At 36.8% G+C, this 13,028-nt stretch overlaps 1 protein-coding gene across 7 annotated transcripts in view; it reads right to left on the reverse strand.

Annotated features, from left to right (window-relative positions):
- Positions 1–13,028, reverse strand: part of LOC113055263 (membrane-associated guanylate kinase, WW and PDZ domain-containing protein 1-like) — a 121,211-nt gene that overhangs the window by 107,021 nt on the left and 1,162 nt on the right. The gene's annotated exons all lie outside the window — the stretch shown is intronic.

The following is a 13,028-nucleotide window of genomic DNA, read 5'->3' on the forward strand; positions in this document are numbered from 1 at the left end:
CCACTCAATTAAAAAAAGGCAAAAAGGCAATTGCGACTTTTTAACTCACAATTCTGACGTTGTTCTTGCAATTTCAAGTTTTCATCTCACAATTGCGAGATTTTTTTTTAATCTTTAAACGAGTTTGTTTCTCATAATTCTGCAATATATATATATATATATATATATATATATATATATATATATATATATATTATTTTTTAAGACATATTTCTGAAAGACTGTTTCCGCCACTCAATTAAAAAAAGGCAAAAAGGCAATTGCGACTTTTTAACTCACAATTCTGACGTTGTTCTTGCAATTTCAAGTTTTCATCTCACAATTGCGAGATTTTTTTTTAATCTTTAAACGAGTTTGTTTCTCATAATTCTGCATTTTTCCCCTCGCAATTGCGAGTTCATATCTCACATTACTGACTTTTTTACTCAGAACTGTGAGATATACAGTAAACTTGCAATTGCAAGTTATAAAGTCCAGTTCTAAGGGGAAAAAATGAAATGATTTATATCTAATAATTCTGACTCGTCTCGCAATTGCAAGTCTGAGAAAAAAAAGTCTGAATTGTGATGTTAACTCGCAATTGTGAGGAAAAAAGTCAGAACTGCGATATGTTAACTCGCAATTGTGAGAAGTGGCGAAAACGGCTTTCCATACATATTACCAGCTTCGATTTCAACCTAAACATATCAATACCAATAAATGTACAAAACTTAAAAGCAGTGCTGGTCAATAAAGCTATCATGCAACCCTAGCAGACATTTGTGATTAATATAGACCCAAAGTACACACTGTGTATTCAGTCAGGGCAGGTAATTTGATCTTCAGTGAAACAAGCTCTGTATTCTGTGTTATTGTATGATGAGACAGGTATATAATATTAAGAATTACTGGCCAAGGCTTACTAAAGGAAAGGCTGTTTGACATCAATCAGTGTATCAGTCCATTAAGACCCTCTGGTGGGCCATAAAGCCTTCAATCACGTGACCGATGACTGTCCACTCCTCACATCAATACATGAACCTCCACTCGGGTGGGTTAGTGAAAATACAGGGAAATTGGTGCCATTGTCCTTTACAATCCAGAACCTTCTGGAAACAGAAATATTTATACTGTTATATAACCACTAATCCCATCATTTATGTTCTGTGGGATATTATGGACTGTTAATATGCAAATGTGCTGACCCTGCCTCTCCCCCAGTAGATCTGTAAAAGCCTTCATTAATATTTCAGTGATTTTAAGTATGCTTGACCCTATTAGGAGGACTGGGGTGTCTTACAAAATACATATACAATCACTACATTCATCTGGTGTGCATTACAGTCTCAGATCAAATGTTTAATAGGGTCAAACTCTCATTTGTGTGATTAAAATGCAGGATTAAGAGTTTCTTAAGAAAAGATTTTCAAATGTCAACTGGGGCAAAGATTAAAAATCAGACACTAACAGTGCTACATAGGATTTTATCTAGCAATTTTAAAATGACATAAAATGTACTTTAATTTTCAAGTCAAAGTTCATCAGATCTGTTAACTAATCTGTTATCTAACCTACAAAGAACAAATGGTGTAAAAGATTCTGCAGCAAAGGATGTGACATCATTTTGACACTTACACAATAAGAGTTGTCTTCTGGACTCTTTCTGCACCTGTTAACAAGTGGAATGAGTATGTTTGTCAGTTTCACCCCAACCTGTCCGACGGGTCCCGCCCAGAGAGCAGGTGTGTTACGTCCACAGTTTGCTAGCGGAGCAGTGTTGTAATAAACACTAGCGCATGTCAGTGTCATTGCAGCATCACAATCTACAACCAGTTACCTCTATAAGGCTTCTGGTTAAAAAATTAACAAGTTGAATTTAGAGGTATTTTGGCGGTACATGGTGGTACATGATGGAAACACCATGTCTTAACAAAGTGTATCTGTTTCAAAGGGATTTTTTAGAGAGCAGCTTCATGAATGAGATAAGATATGTGAACTATTACGCACAAGAGACAAAAGCAAGGACAGAAAAACAGAATATCAGAGACCAGTTAAGTGAGATTCCTGACGTTCCAGAGCGCGCTGTGCAAACAGAGGGCATGGAAATCCGTAAACATTCACCAGAACATTCCTGGGCTCTTCTACTGAGTGTTAAGCAAACAGGTTTCATGTGAAGTCTCTGGCACTCTGGATATTTTTGTCAGCTATTTCTCATCTATTTGCTTAAAGAAGCCAAACTTCCTCCTGACCTCTTCAGAAGGTGGTCAGGTGTTGACCAAAGGAACAAACAAACTACGCAGATTAGGACATGTGCAGCAAAAAGTGTAGAGGAAAAGGTATGACACAAAAAAGGTAGGAAGTAAAGGAAGCAGGAAATGACACTGAGGAATTGGTCGGGGCTAAACAGCAGAAAGGGCTCATCAGTTTGTCTCTGCCTTGACTTGTTTCTCAAGCGCTGCAGTATCTGAGTCAGCAAACAGTTTTACATTGAATGCAGCTTATGCCAAGCGTTTCCCTATCTCAGCTCTCGAACTTTATTCAGGGTTTATTTCAGCAAAGTACCAACAAATTAACTTAAAATACCATCAGAGACTAAAGACAGTTAAATAACTGATTGAAAATGAGGGAAGTTAATGAAATTAAGGACAATTATTTATTTATATATATATATATATGTGTGTGTGTGTGTGTGTGTGTATATGTGTGTGTGTGTGTATATGTATGTGTATATATATATATATATATATATATATATATATATACACATATATATATATATATATACATACATATATATATATATACATATATATATATATATATATATATATATATATATATATATATATATATATATATATATATATATATATATATATATATATATATATAATAAAAATGACAAAACCACATTAAAATTAATAAAACTTTAACTAAAAATTAAAATAGACAAAATAAAAATAAAATAAAAAATAAAATATGAATAAAAACTATAAAATTATCTTAATAATGCTAATTGGAATGCATGTAATAATTGCTAGGCCACAGCTGTAACAAAGAATGAGATATGAACACAGTGCTGGACTCAAACCTGCATTTACCATATGAGCACCAAAGCCAAATGCTAGCAGCTAAACCACATCTCCAACAGAGTCCTCTCTGAATGTACTGAACAGATGAGGTAATGTGTCAACCCAGATGTATACTGAGTGAAAAGGGAGATGCAAGCAAGAGGGTAAGAAATACTAAAGTTAAAGGAATGCAATATGTGATGGGGACAACGGAAATGAAAGGCTGAATGAAAGTGAAGGAGATGCTGCAGTCTGCACTTTTTAAATGAGGACAATGCGCTCCATAGAGAGATTTAATTGCAATACCTGGCAACAGGACTGATTCAATTAGGTAATGTAGGAAAGAGTTTGTGTGTGTATATGCAGTGCAACCCACTCGTGTAAGATGAGATGATTTCAAGGTAAACTGATCCAAAAAAAAAAAAACATGCTGAGAGAGATTAAAATATAAGCATCAGAAAGTGAACCAATCTGATTTATGAACTGGACCAATCAATTAAATTACTATAAATTATCAATTTCTAATGTATTTCTCCACTATCATGAAATCTCACTGAACCATTAATCAAAAAGTAAAAAAAAAAAAAACAATCTCTAAACATATGTGGAAATGTAAGAAAGAAAAAAACTCCTCCAGTGACTCCTAAGAACCACAATTTCTCCGTCTTTGTTAATGACCAAAGAAGAAAAAAAACTTCAAAGTCTGAACTATTTGTTTTTTCCCACCACAAAAAAGCGACAGATGGAGAGAATTGGTTAGTCATGCCTCATCCTCCCTTCCTCTCAGAGGTGCTAAAGACAACTTTGTTTTCTTTCCCACTGTAATGCAGGAGAAGAGGTCTAAAGCTTGCCACTACTGAGGAAAAAACCTTGCTAAATGAAAAACAGACAGAAAGAAACACCAACTGCACCGCAAAGGAACTGTAGCCCTTTAGCATAGCATGAATTATTCCCACCCGACCATCCACAGAGAGCAAGAGAGGTGCCCCAGACTCCAGGAATGGCCTCCTTCGGAGCTGTTGGTGCAATTACAGGCCATGCCAGTAAATCAGTGCCTAATTTAAACTGACTCTGCTATATGAAAGGGTTAAGAAAAGCATGTGCCACTCTCGAAATCATGATTTCCTGCCATGAATCTTGAGAAAGAGAGACAAACAGAGTAGAAGTGAGAATGCAGTAGGTCTATGACAACATTGGTATGAATGTTGCTATATAGTTGATATTGTGAAGGTGTTGTTACTTTGTTCGTTTAGTTAACTTGCCCATATTATATATCTAATCAGAATTTTTACATCCTATTTATCAGTTTTATCACATTAGTTTCACAGTTTTTAGTTTGTTAAAAAAAATAACACTATCTTCCAGAATATTAAAAAATCTAAGTAAATTAAGTAAATTAAAATTGATAAAGTTATAAAATAATTCATTTATAAACTATATAATTCACCAGAAAGAGAACACAGTAAAGCTATAGCTATTGGTAGCAATATTGTGTAAGTAATCTTAAAATATTCTTATCTATTGGATTGCATCTGATAAAAATAAATAAATAACTGAAATTAAAATAAAAAGTACAGTAAAAATTGATTGACTGATTGAGTAAAAAAAATATTATTTATGAGAATGAAGAGAAAGAAATAACCCTGCTGACTTACTGCAGGCAGAATATGATGGATCTCAGCAGACAATATGTGCTTGTGTGTGTGTGTGTGTTTCTGACCCTTTCAACTGGGATGCAACTGTGCTCACACGGTCACATAAACATCTCTCAAATCACAACACCACGACTCAGCAAGAGACACAACGGAGCAGCATGTAAAGACTGATTAATGAAGATGAACAATGAAAGAAAGCAATTAAAAAGGTGTTGATGAGAACTATGACTCCCTTTCTTAAACACACACAGCAATATAAGACACTAACGAGGAAATAAATCTGCACAAAATCCAGTATAATAAATTAGTACAAGATCACACATGTCCCTCATTTCACAGACAACAAAGATGGGGAACAATGACAGCAGATGTCGCGTACAGTGGCCCTCGCTGTCAGGATTAATCCTACTGTAAACATATGGCAGCCTCACCTCCACAGCTGCATACTGTCAAATGCCCCCCCGTCCCACCATAAACACGCTAACAAAAGACATCAGGGTGGTTCAAACATCAACATGCTTCAGTTATTACATTCAACACCACAAGTGTTTCGAATCACGCCGATTATTTTGAAGATGGAGTTTTTCACAGTTCAAACCCTAGATTTGATTTGTTTGGAAAGCAGGGACGGCATGCTAGTTTGTGAGAACCGAATTAAAACCAGAATAACTGACAAGCAGGGAACGGAGGGATCACAGTGCTGGATTTCCTTTGATTTAATAACTGAAATGTGCAGAAAAAGTTATTTATATCGGAGGTGGAATGTTCCGAGAGGGTTTGTTGTGGGAGAGATTCTGACTTCCTTCTGTAAATACTAACACATGGTTATTAAATTTAATTGCTCGATTCATTTTCCCTTCCAAAACTGGGGTGCATCCTTCCACGGGTGGGTGTGTATGTGGTTGGGTGGGTGTTTAAGTACCTCCTGCTGAAACATTAGTCTCTAAACCAAATTCCTTTTCAAGCAAGACCCGTGCCAAAATATATAGTTTCTTAGTATTATTTATAAACTATTTAGCTTTTATATTTTTTTAGATTTAATTTAAATTTTGGTGTTATGTGCTTTTGTCATTTTTCTAAGTTTTTTTAATATTTATATTTAGCTTTATTTTCAACTGTAAAAAAATTAACTCTGTTAATAACCAAAACAGCTACATTTTTTAAAATTGTTTTCAAAGAAAATACTATTTTTAATTATAATTGCCAATGTAACTTTTCTTTTAATAATAATAATAATAATTCCTTACATTTATATAGCGCTTTTCTAGCACTCAAAGCGCTTTTACATAGACAGGGGGTATCTCCTCATCCACCACCAGTGTGCAGCATCCACCTGGATGATGCGACGGCAGCCATATTGCGCCAGAACGCCCACCACACACCAGCTTACTGGTGGAGAGGAGACGGAGTGATGAAGCCAATCAGTAGATATGGGGACTGTTAGGAGGCCATGATGGTCCGAGGCCAATGGGCGAATTTAGCCAGGATGCCGAGGTCACACCTCTACTCTTTTCGAAAGACATCCTGGGATTTTTAATGACCACAGAGAGTCAGGACCTCGGTTTAACGTCTCATCCGAAATCCGGATTATTCAACGTATTTAATAGTTTTAGTTAACAATAACAACACTGCCAGACACAGCAGTTCTTAATTTTGGGAATGGCACTGATTTTACAAAGATAAACAAATGTTTTGAAATCCATGAAACAAGAATATTCTTAGGCACCCAAAGGAAATAAATTCATAATTTTGGAACTTAATGCATACAAGTAGGCTACATGAATTTACATTTGAAATCTCTGAAATAATGCATTTTGGAATGAAATCGCTTGAAAAAGAGCAGGAGCAGAATGATTAGCTCATTCAAGGCTTTCCTAGATGAAAACAACAAGAAAAGCACAAAAGAGAAGGCACCAAAGGATGATGCATGGCCAGTCGCCGACCATATCGGACACTGGGGAGGCAGTGTGTATTCTGTCTGCTATTGTTGACAATAAAAGCCTGTCTAAATCCTCTTGAACTTGTCTGACCCCCTCCGAACTCTATACTCCTTTTCTTGCAGTTTCTCTTTTGGTAATAAGGCCAAACGAGCTGAGGCAGAAAAAGAAAAGGCCTCTTCTCTAATGAGATCTGTGTATTCAGACCCTTGGGCTTCAGCTGAACAGAACTGTGCTGGAAAAACACATCGTGCAGGACGCCCAGTAACTTCTCCAGAGACCTTGGGATGATGAAGCATAATCCAACCGAATATAACAGTGGTATTCAATTAAAGTCCAAAGAGGTCTAGTCTGAACATTTCTTTCACAGCATAATCCAGACAATCAAAACTAACACGTTTTTACTAGCCAATATGTCTTGAATGCAACAAAAGGAAATAAGCACTACATGGAACACTTACTGTAAATCTCAAAGCAAAAGTATTTTTCCCAAAGTCCCTGCAGTGGTAGTTTCTAAAGAACTATATACTAATTATATATATATATATATATATATATATATATAAAAGAATTATTTATTAAAACTCTCAGCAAGACAATGCATTTGTAAAATGAACCACAAAACGCTAATTAGTGATCTCTATAATATGGGGAACCGCTGAAGATTTGTAAAAAGGCCAAGATTTTCCTGAGGTTAGGTTCAGTTTATTGCATGTGTGAAAGACTGCTCTGAAAATCATTTCGAAAAGAGGGCAATGACAGCAAAGCTGCGTATATGCATGGGTGATCAGATCATCTGATGTGTGCAAGTATGTTTCTGCAGGAGAAACCATTAACTTGTGCTTCTCTGTGCTAGCCTTAGTCTCTCTGCACAGATATAATATTATCTAAAGGAGATGCTCTCCAGGTTTTTTCCAACTTTCATCGATGTCAAAGTCTGTAGTTTGTGACCCAGAGCGAAGCTGTGAATCAGGACATTGAGCGTGTAAAAAAACCATTAATTGACTCTGAATCTGCATCATAATCATTAAATTTGTGCAATTCTCATCCTTATTCAAGAGCTCCATGTGTCAGAATGACAGCAATAAAGTTTGCCTTTCAAAGCATCTGCTGATTCAGAAAACACCACTCTTTCACTTCCTTTCAGTTCTTGTGTGACTGGTTGACAATCCAGACAGACTGTGCCTATTAATGAAAAACAGGGCCAGAAACATAAAAATCTAAAATCTCTCATAAGCACGAACCAAACGTGTATGGCTTGCTGGACGCCTTGACTGTGAGGTTGTGAAATGTGGGGCAGCATCACTGGAGAATGACAAAAGCATTGTGAATAGGATTGCTATGATTATTTTACCAATACCAATAAACAAAAGTGCTGTTTAAACTCAGATTATACAGAAAGAAAAGACAATAGCAGAACATAGAGAAAGAGCCTGGGTAACATAAGAATGAGAAGATTCAAAATAAAAGAGTCAGATTTCACAGTATTTTGCTTCAGTATTTATGTTTGAGCGTTTAAATGTGAGACAAAGACGAAAGAGTTTTATCTAAGAGGCCTTCCCCTGAAACCTCTATTGAGACAGGTAAGCTGTTGACATATCACTGAACACACACCAGCCCTGAGTGTCTGACATTCAGCTGAATGTTTGCTCATCTCTTTGGCAACCTGGGCTTGAATGGAAATAATCACTATAATCTCCAACACTGACACTCTTATAACAGCAAAGAAACTGTAATAGCCAATTTCCAGCTCAAGAGTAAAAATTGAAACTAATAATGGAGGGATTAAAGTTTAAAATGAGAAAGTTTAAGTGAAAAAAGTGATGTGATGAGTAGCCATATTTAGAATTAGGGCTCTGCATTTAACCCATCCAAAGTGCACACACACACATACTCAGAGCAGTGGGAAGCCGGGGAGCAGTTGGGGTTTCAGTGCCTTGCACAAGGGCACCTAAGTCATGGTATTGCCGGCCCGAGACTCGAACCCACAACCTTAGGGTTAGGAGTCAAACTCTAACCACTAGGCCACGACTTCCCCACAAACACACTGTGCCTTGCTCAAGCTGTAGTACTGAAGGTGGAAGTGAGCGATGGACATTCACTCTCTCCACCTACAATCTCTGCCAGTACTGAGACTTAAATCCATGACCTTTGGGTTACAAGTCAGACTCCCCAACCATTAGGCCACGACTGAAGACTGCCCAACTGACTGCCCAGAAACTATCCCAATTGTAAGAAACTTTCATTATTGAGTGACAATGTAACAATTACAAGGAAAAAGTAGCAATTACCCTTTTCTCTTTGTACTCTTAGGTGGAAACATTCATAAGAAACAGCACAGTCAGATAATTAACACAGTTTGTTCCATGTCATGAATGAGACAATGTAGGTGAGCTTTTTTTAAGTGCCAAGCAAGAAGGCAACATAAGTTTTGTGAGTCTGATAGCGGAGGGGGCCACATCACATGAGCATGTCCCCTATATGAAATACTCTTTGATATTGAAACAGTAACATCCAACTTGATCGGCAAATAAGAAATTCTGTACGCCATCCTCCACAGGTCAGTAGTGTCACACCAGCAGCAGTAAGTCACAAGACCCCATTAGACCAGTTGGACGTAAGCTTTCCCCGTGGAAACACATAGTTTGAGGGAAAAAGTGCTTTTGCCCTGCCTTCATAACACTAGTGTAACCAATTCCCCTTAGTTACCACTTATATTAATAAAAATGTGAATGTTTGAGTGAGCAGAATGCCAAGGTCCTGTTGATTTATATGAAGACGTCTATTACCCCTTGGTGATATCATCAACAATGACTTTTCAAATGCCTTCTGTGTCAAGTTTAAGCTTACCAATGAAACAATGGTATAGAGTTATGGTTTTTTTGTTGTTGTTGTTGTTTGTTTTTTGTATTTTTTACATTCTTCAGCTAGGTTTGTCAGTGAACTTAACTGACCACATTGCAAAGAAAAACAATTTCAAACGCGTTTGTGCTCCACAATATCATGCTGGGATAGGAAAGTCCTTGTCCAGGGTCCTGGGATCTCTAGGTATTGGTAAGTGATTGAACTCCTCATCCTCGATCTGAATACTATCAGAACAGCTGGATCCCTCTCTGCCTTCGAAAACCATTTACAGAGATGGTCAACACTTGATTCACAACAGCTCATAAATTGCTTTAGCTGAATCTGTGGTTCACGGATCAACAAGGTCAACACAAATATTTCTGCTGTAATTATGGCAAAGCTGCTGGTTTTCAAACGTTTACTAGAAGAAACTCGGAGCACTGAATGAACCACAATTTATTATGTGACTCCAGAAGTTCTAAGAAGAGTGTGTTTAATAAAAACTATAGATATTGAGGGTAATCAAAATAAACATGATTCATTTTACATCATGATTTTAACATTTTAATAATGATTTTTTTATTTTAATATATTAATTTATTAACTTAAATACGTTTGTGTCATCCTGCAGCCTCCTTGAAAGTTTGTTGAGGCCTCCAATGGGCCCCGACCCCGTTTGAGAACCAAAACACAAAATAAAACTGTCATTTCAAACCTTGTGACCCCATTTAGTATTGATACTAAAATGTTCAGCTGTTATTTTTACAATAAATGTCTCATAGACCTTAACTGAATTATGTGCTATAATCAGTTGCATCTTAGTATACAATTTTTTGTGCATCACCATTGGCTGTGCTTTACCAAAATGTGCAGTTGAGATCATTTGTTCATTCATTTACTCCTTTACCAGTCTTTCCTTTCTTGGGGCACTGAAAGAGTGTGTAGCTTTCCGCATTGTTTTAAGTTATCCTGACTCACCGACCATGATAGGAAGCAGAATGTGTTCCTCTCGTTCTCCTGAACATCACAGATGTTTAAACTGAAGGAAAAGGAAATAAACACTTCCACATGAAATCTACCCACTGAGGCCTCCACCCCTCCCTTCAGCTCATTTACACTGCAATAAATCTATCAGCCGGCCATATAAAAATCTACAATATGTATATATGAAAAGGAATTGTGTTTTATATACAATGTGAAATGCAGCAGGACTGAAATTTGAATATGCATACAATAGAAATGCATGCAGAAAGTAAGGGCACAACCTCGATAGCCTGATGTGATCCAGACACTAAATACCTTCATGGTAGCCCTTTACCACTGGCTTAATGGCATTTCACAATCCACTTTATATTGGTTTAGGATAGATTCGAATTATCCCTGTGCAAACCGAGGCTGTGGACATGCAAAATACACATTGCATTTTCTCCCCAGGCATAGCCTAATCCAGCCCAATGTTAAATCCCACACAGAAGCTCCCAGACTGAGAGATGTAGAGCAGTGTGTCATTCCACCCCTTCAGAAAGCAGCTCAGAGTGGGAAACTGATCTAGGATCAGCATTTGTTTAGAGAAAACTGATACTGGATAAATTGTCCTGGTGTGAAATGCATCATGAAAACAAGTCAACAGCCAGTCTGGACAAGATGTAAAGAGTTTGTTTGTTCATCGGAGCAGAATTGGAGAAATGTATGCATTACATAACTTTCCCACCAATGGATCCTATGCAATGAATGGGTGCCGTCAGAATGAGAGTCCAAACAGCTGATAAAAACATCACAATAATCCACAAGTAATCCACACGACTTTAACCTGTTGCAAAATATTAATCTATTAAAGCTTCAACCAGTTAAAAAGTCCAGCCCCTGTTGCCCTCTCACACCGACACGTTTAAACTTTTGGACTGTTTTTTCTTGATCTGTTCATATTTCTCTTCTAATTCAGACAAGATGACTTTTTCACTGTACAAAAGCAATATTATGGATAGAGACTCATGAAAAACATCTTAATGATGAATTTGTTTATTACAAACACAGGTTTTCACTTCACAAGACATTAATTGACGGACTGGATTTTGGTGTATTCCCTGTGGATTACAGTGATGTTTTTATCAATTGATTGAACTCTAATCTGACGGCACTCATTCACTGCAATGGATCCAAAAAGTAAATTAAAAAAAAAAAGTCAATAATTTAATTCAATAAAGTATTAAAGATGCTCTTCCAAGAAGACATATTCACGTCATTGTATGTACAATCTGCATTGCATTTTTAAATAAATTAGTAAATGAAACCAAAAATGAGTATCATGTCACTGACCCATTCATTTTCCTCACTTTAAGACTTCCAAATCTTCCATGGCATGTAACTTTCAGCTCTAAGTCTAACTGTTTTCTCAATTGAAGAGTAAGAGGCTTATTCCATCAATCAATACAAAAGCATTGAAAAGTATTCCTATTACATATCACCTCCAGAGAAAGCTGCCAGGGCACAAACTGTCAGAGGTCACCACAGGACTCAGAGTATTCATGTAAAAATCAATGAAGATTAATAAATTAATTTGTTGTGTGCTGCATTAACTGTGCTGAAGGTTATGGATGGGCTCTGAACTTATTATTATGCAATGTAAATAATAATGCCCCACAGCTGCTTGTATGGACAAAAGCGTATGAAGTCTTGAACCATGCAAAATTAACTTTAAGCTCAGCTTAATGCATTTCATATCAATAATTCATCCTACAAGTCTAAAGCATGGGGAGTTTGAGATCACCAGCCTGTTCAAGACAAAAAAAAAAAAGAAGACTTTGTTCACAAACTCAGAAACAGATGGCATTAGTTGCCAAAAACATTTTCATAATTAAGACTGGTTACGACAAAAAATTCCCAGACAGCCTGATAGATTATAAACAGTGAAACTCAACACCAGAATATATATGCGGATAGTGTGAGAGAGAGAAAGAGAGAGAGAGCTGGAGCTGGGCCCAGTAGTGCTCTGGGAATGCAGTCCGAGTTGATTGGCTGGTTTCCTGATATTGTCTGAAGTCATTTGGTGAAATAGGCAAAAGCATACAGAGCGGAGAGAGCAGAATAACTCAAACCATGTGATGAGGCAGAGCCCTTTTGGGAGTCACCTCACCACAGCTTCAGCACAATGGACAGTCTGTAGTGCCTTTACCTGGGGATTACAACTCCTCATAAAGGATTAAAGTGAAATAAATGACGTGAAGAACGCCATCACATCTGATTTTATTTAGTGAGTCATGCTTTAAACTTATCAAAGAGCATCTGTAAAGGGGCTACAGAATATCTGACCCTGGACGAAATGGATTGTCAAGTTACTCTTATTTCAACTTAACTTAACCTGGGGCAAAAGTTTCACAATGCTTAAGAAAAGAGATTCATTCACTCGTAATTGAGAAATGTCCAAAACAAAGCTGAAAATAAATGTGAAAAGTTCTGAAGTTTAACAGCATAAATATAAAAAATTATAATAACACTGCTGCTCAAGCCCCTTTTTTCAGGGACGCACAACCCAGGTCCTGTGA

Source organism: Carassius auratus, chromosome 36, assembly GCF_003368295.1.
Source record: "Carassius auratus strain Wakin chromosome 36, ASM336829v1, whole genome shotgun sequence".
In the NCBI taxonomy this organism is placed as follows: Eukaryota; Metazoa; Chordata; class Actinopteri; order Cypriniformes; family Cyprinidae; genus Carassius; species Carassius auratus.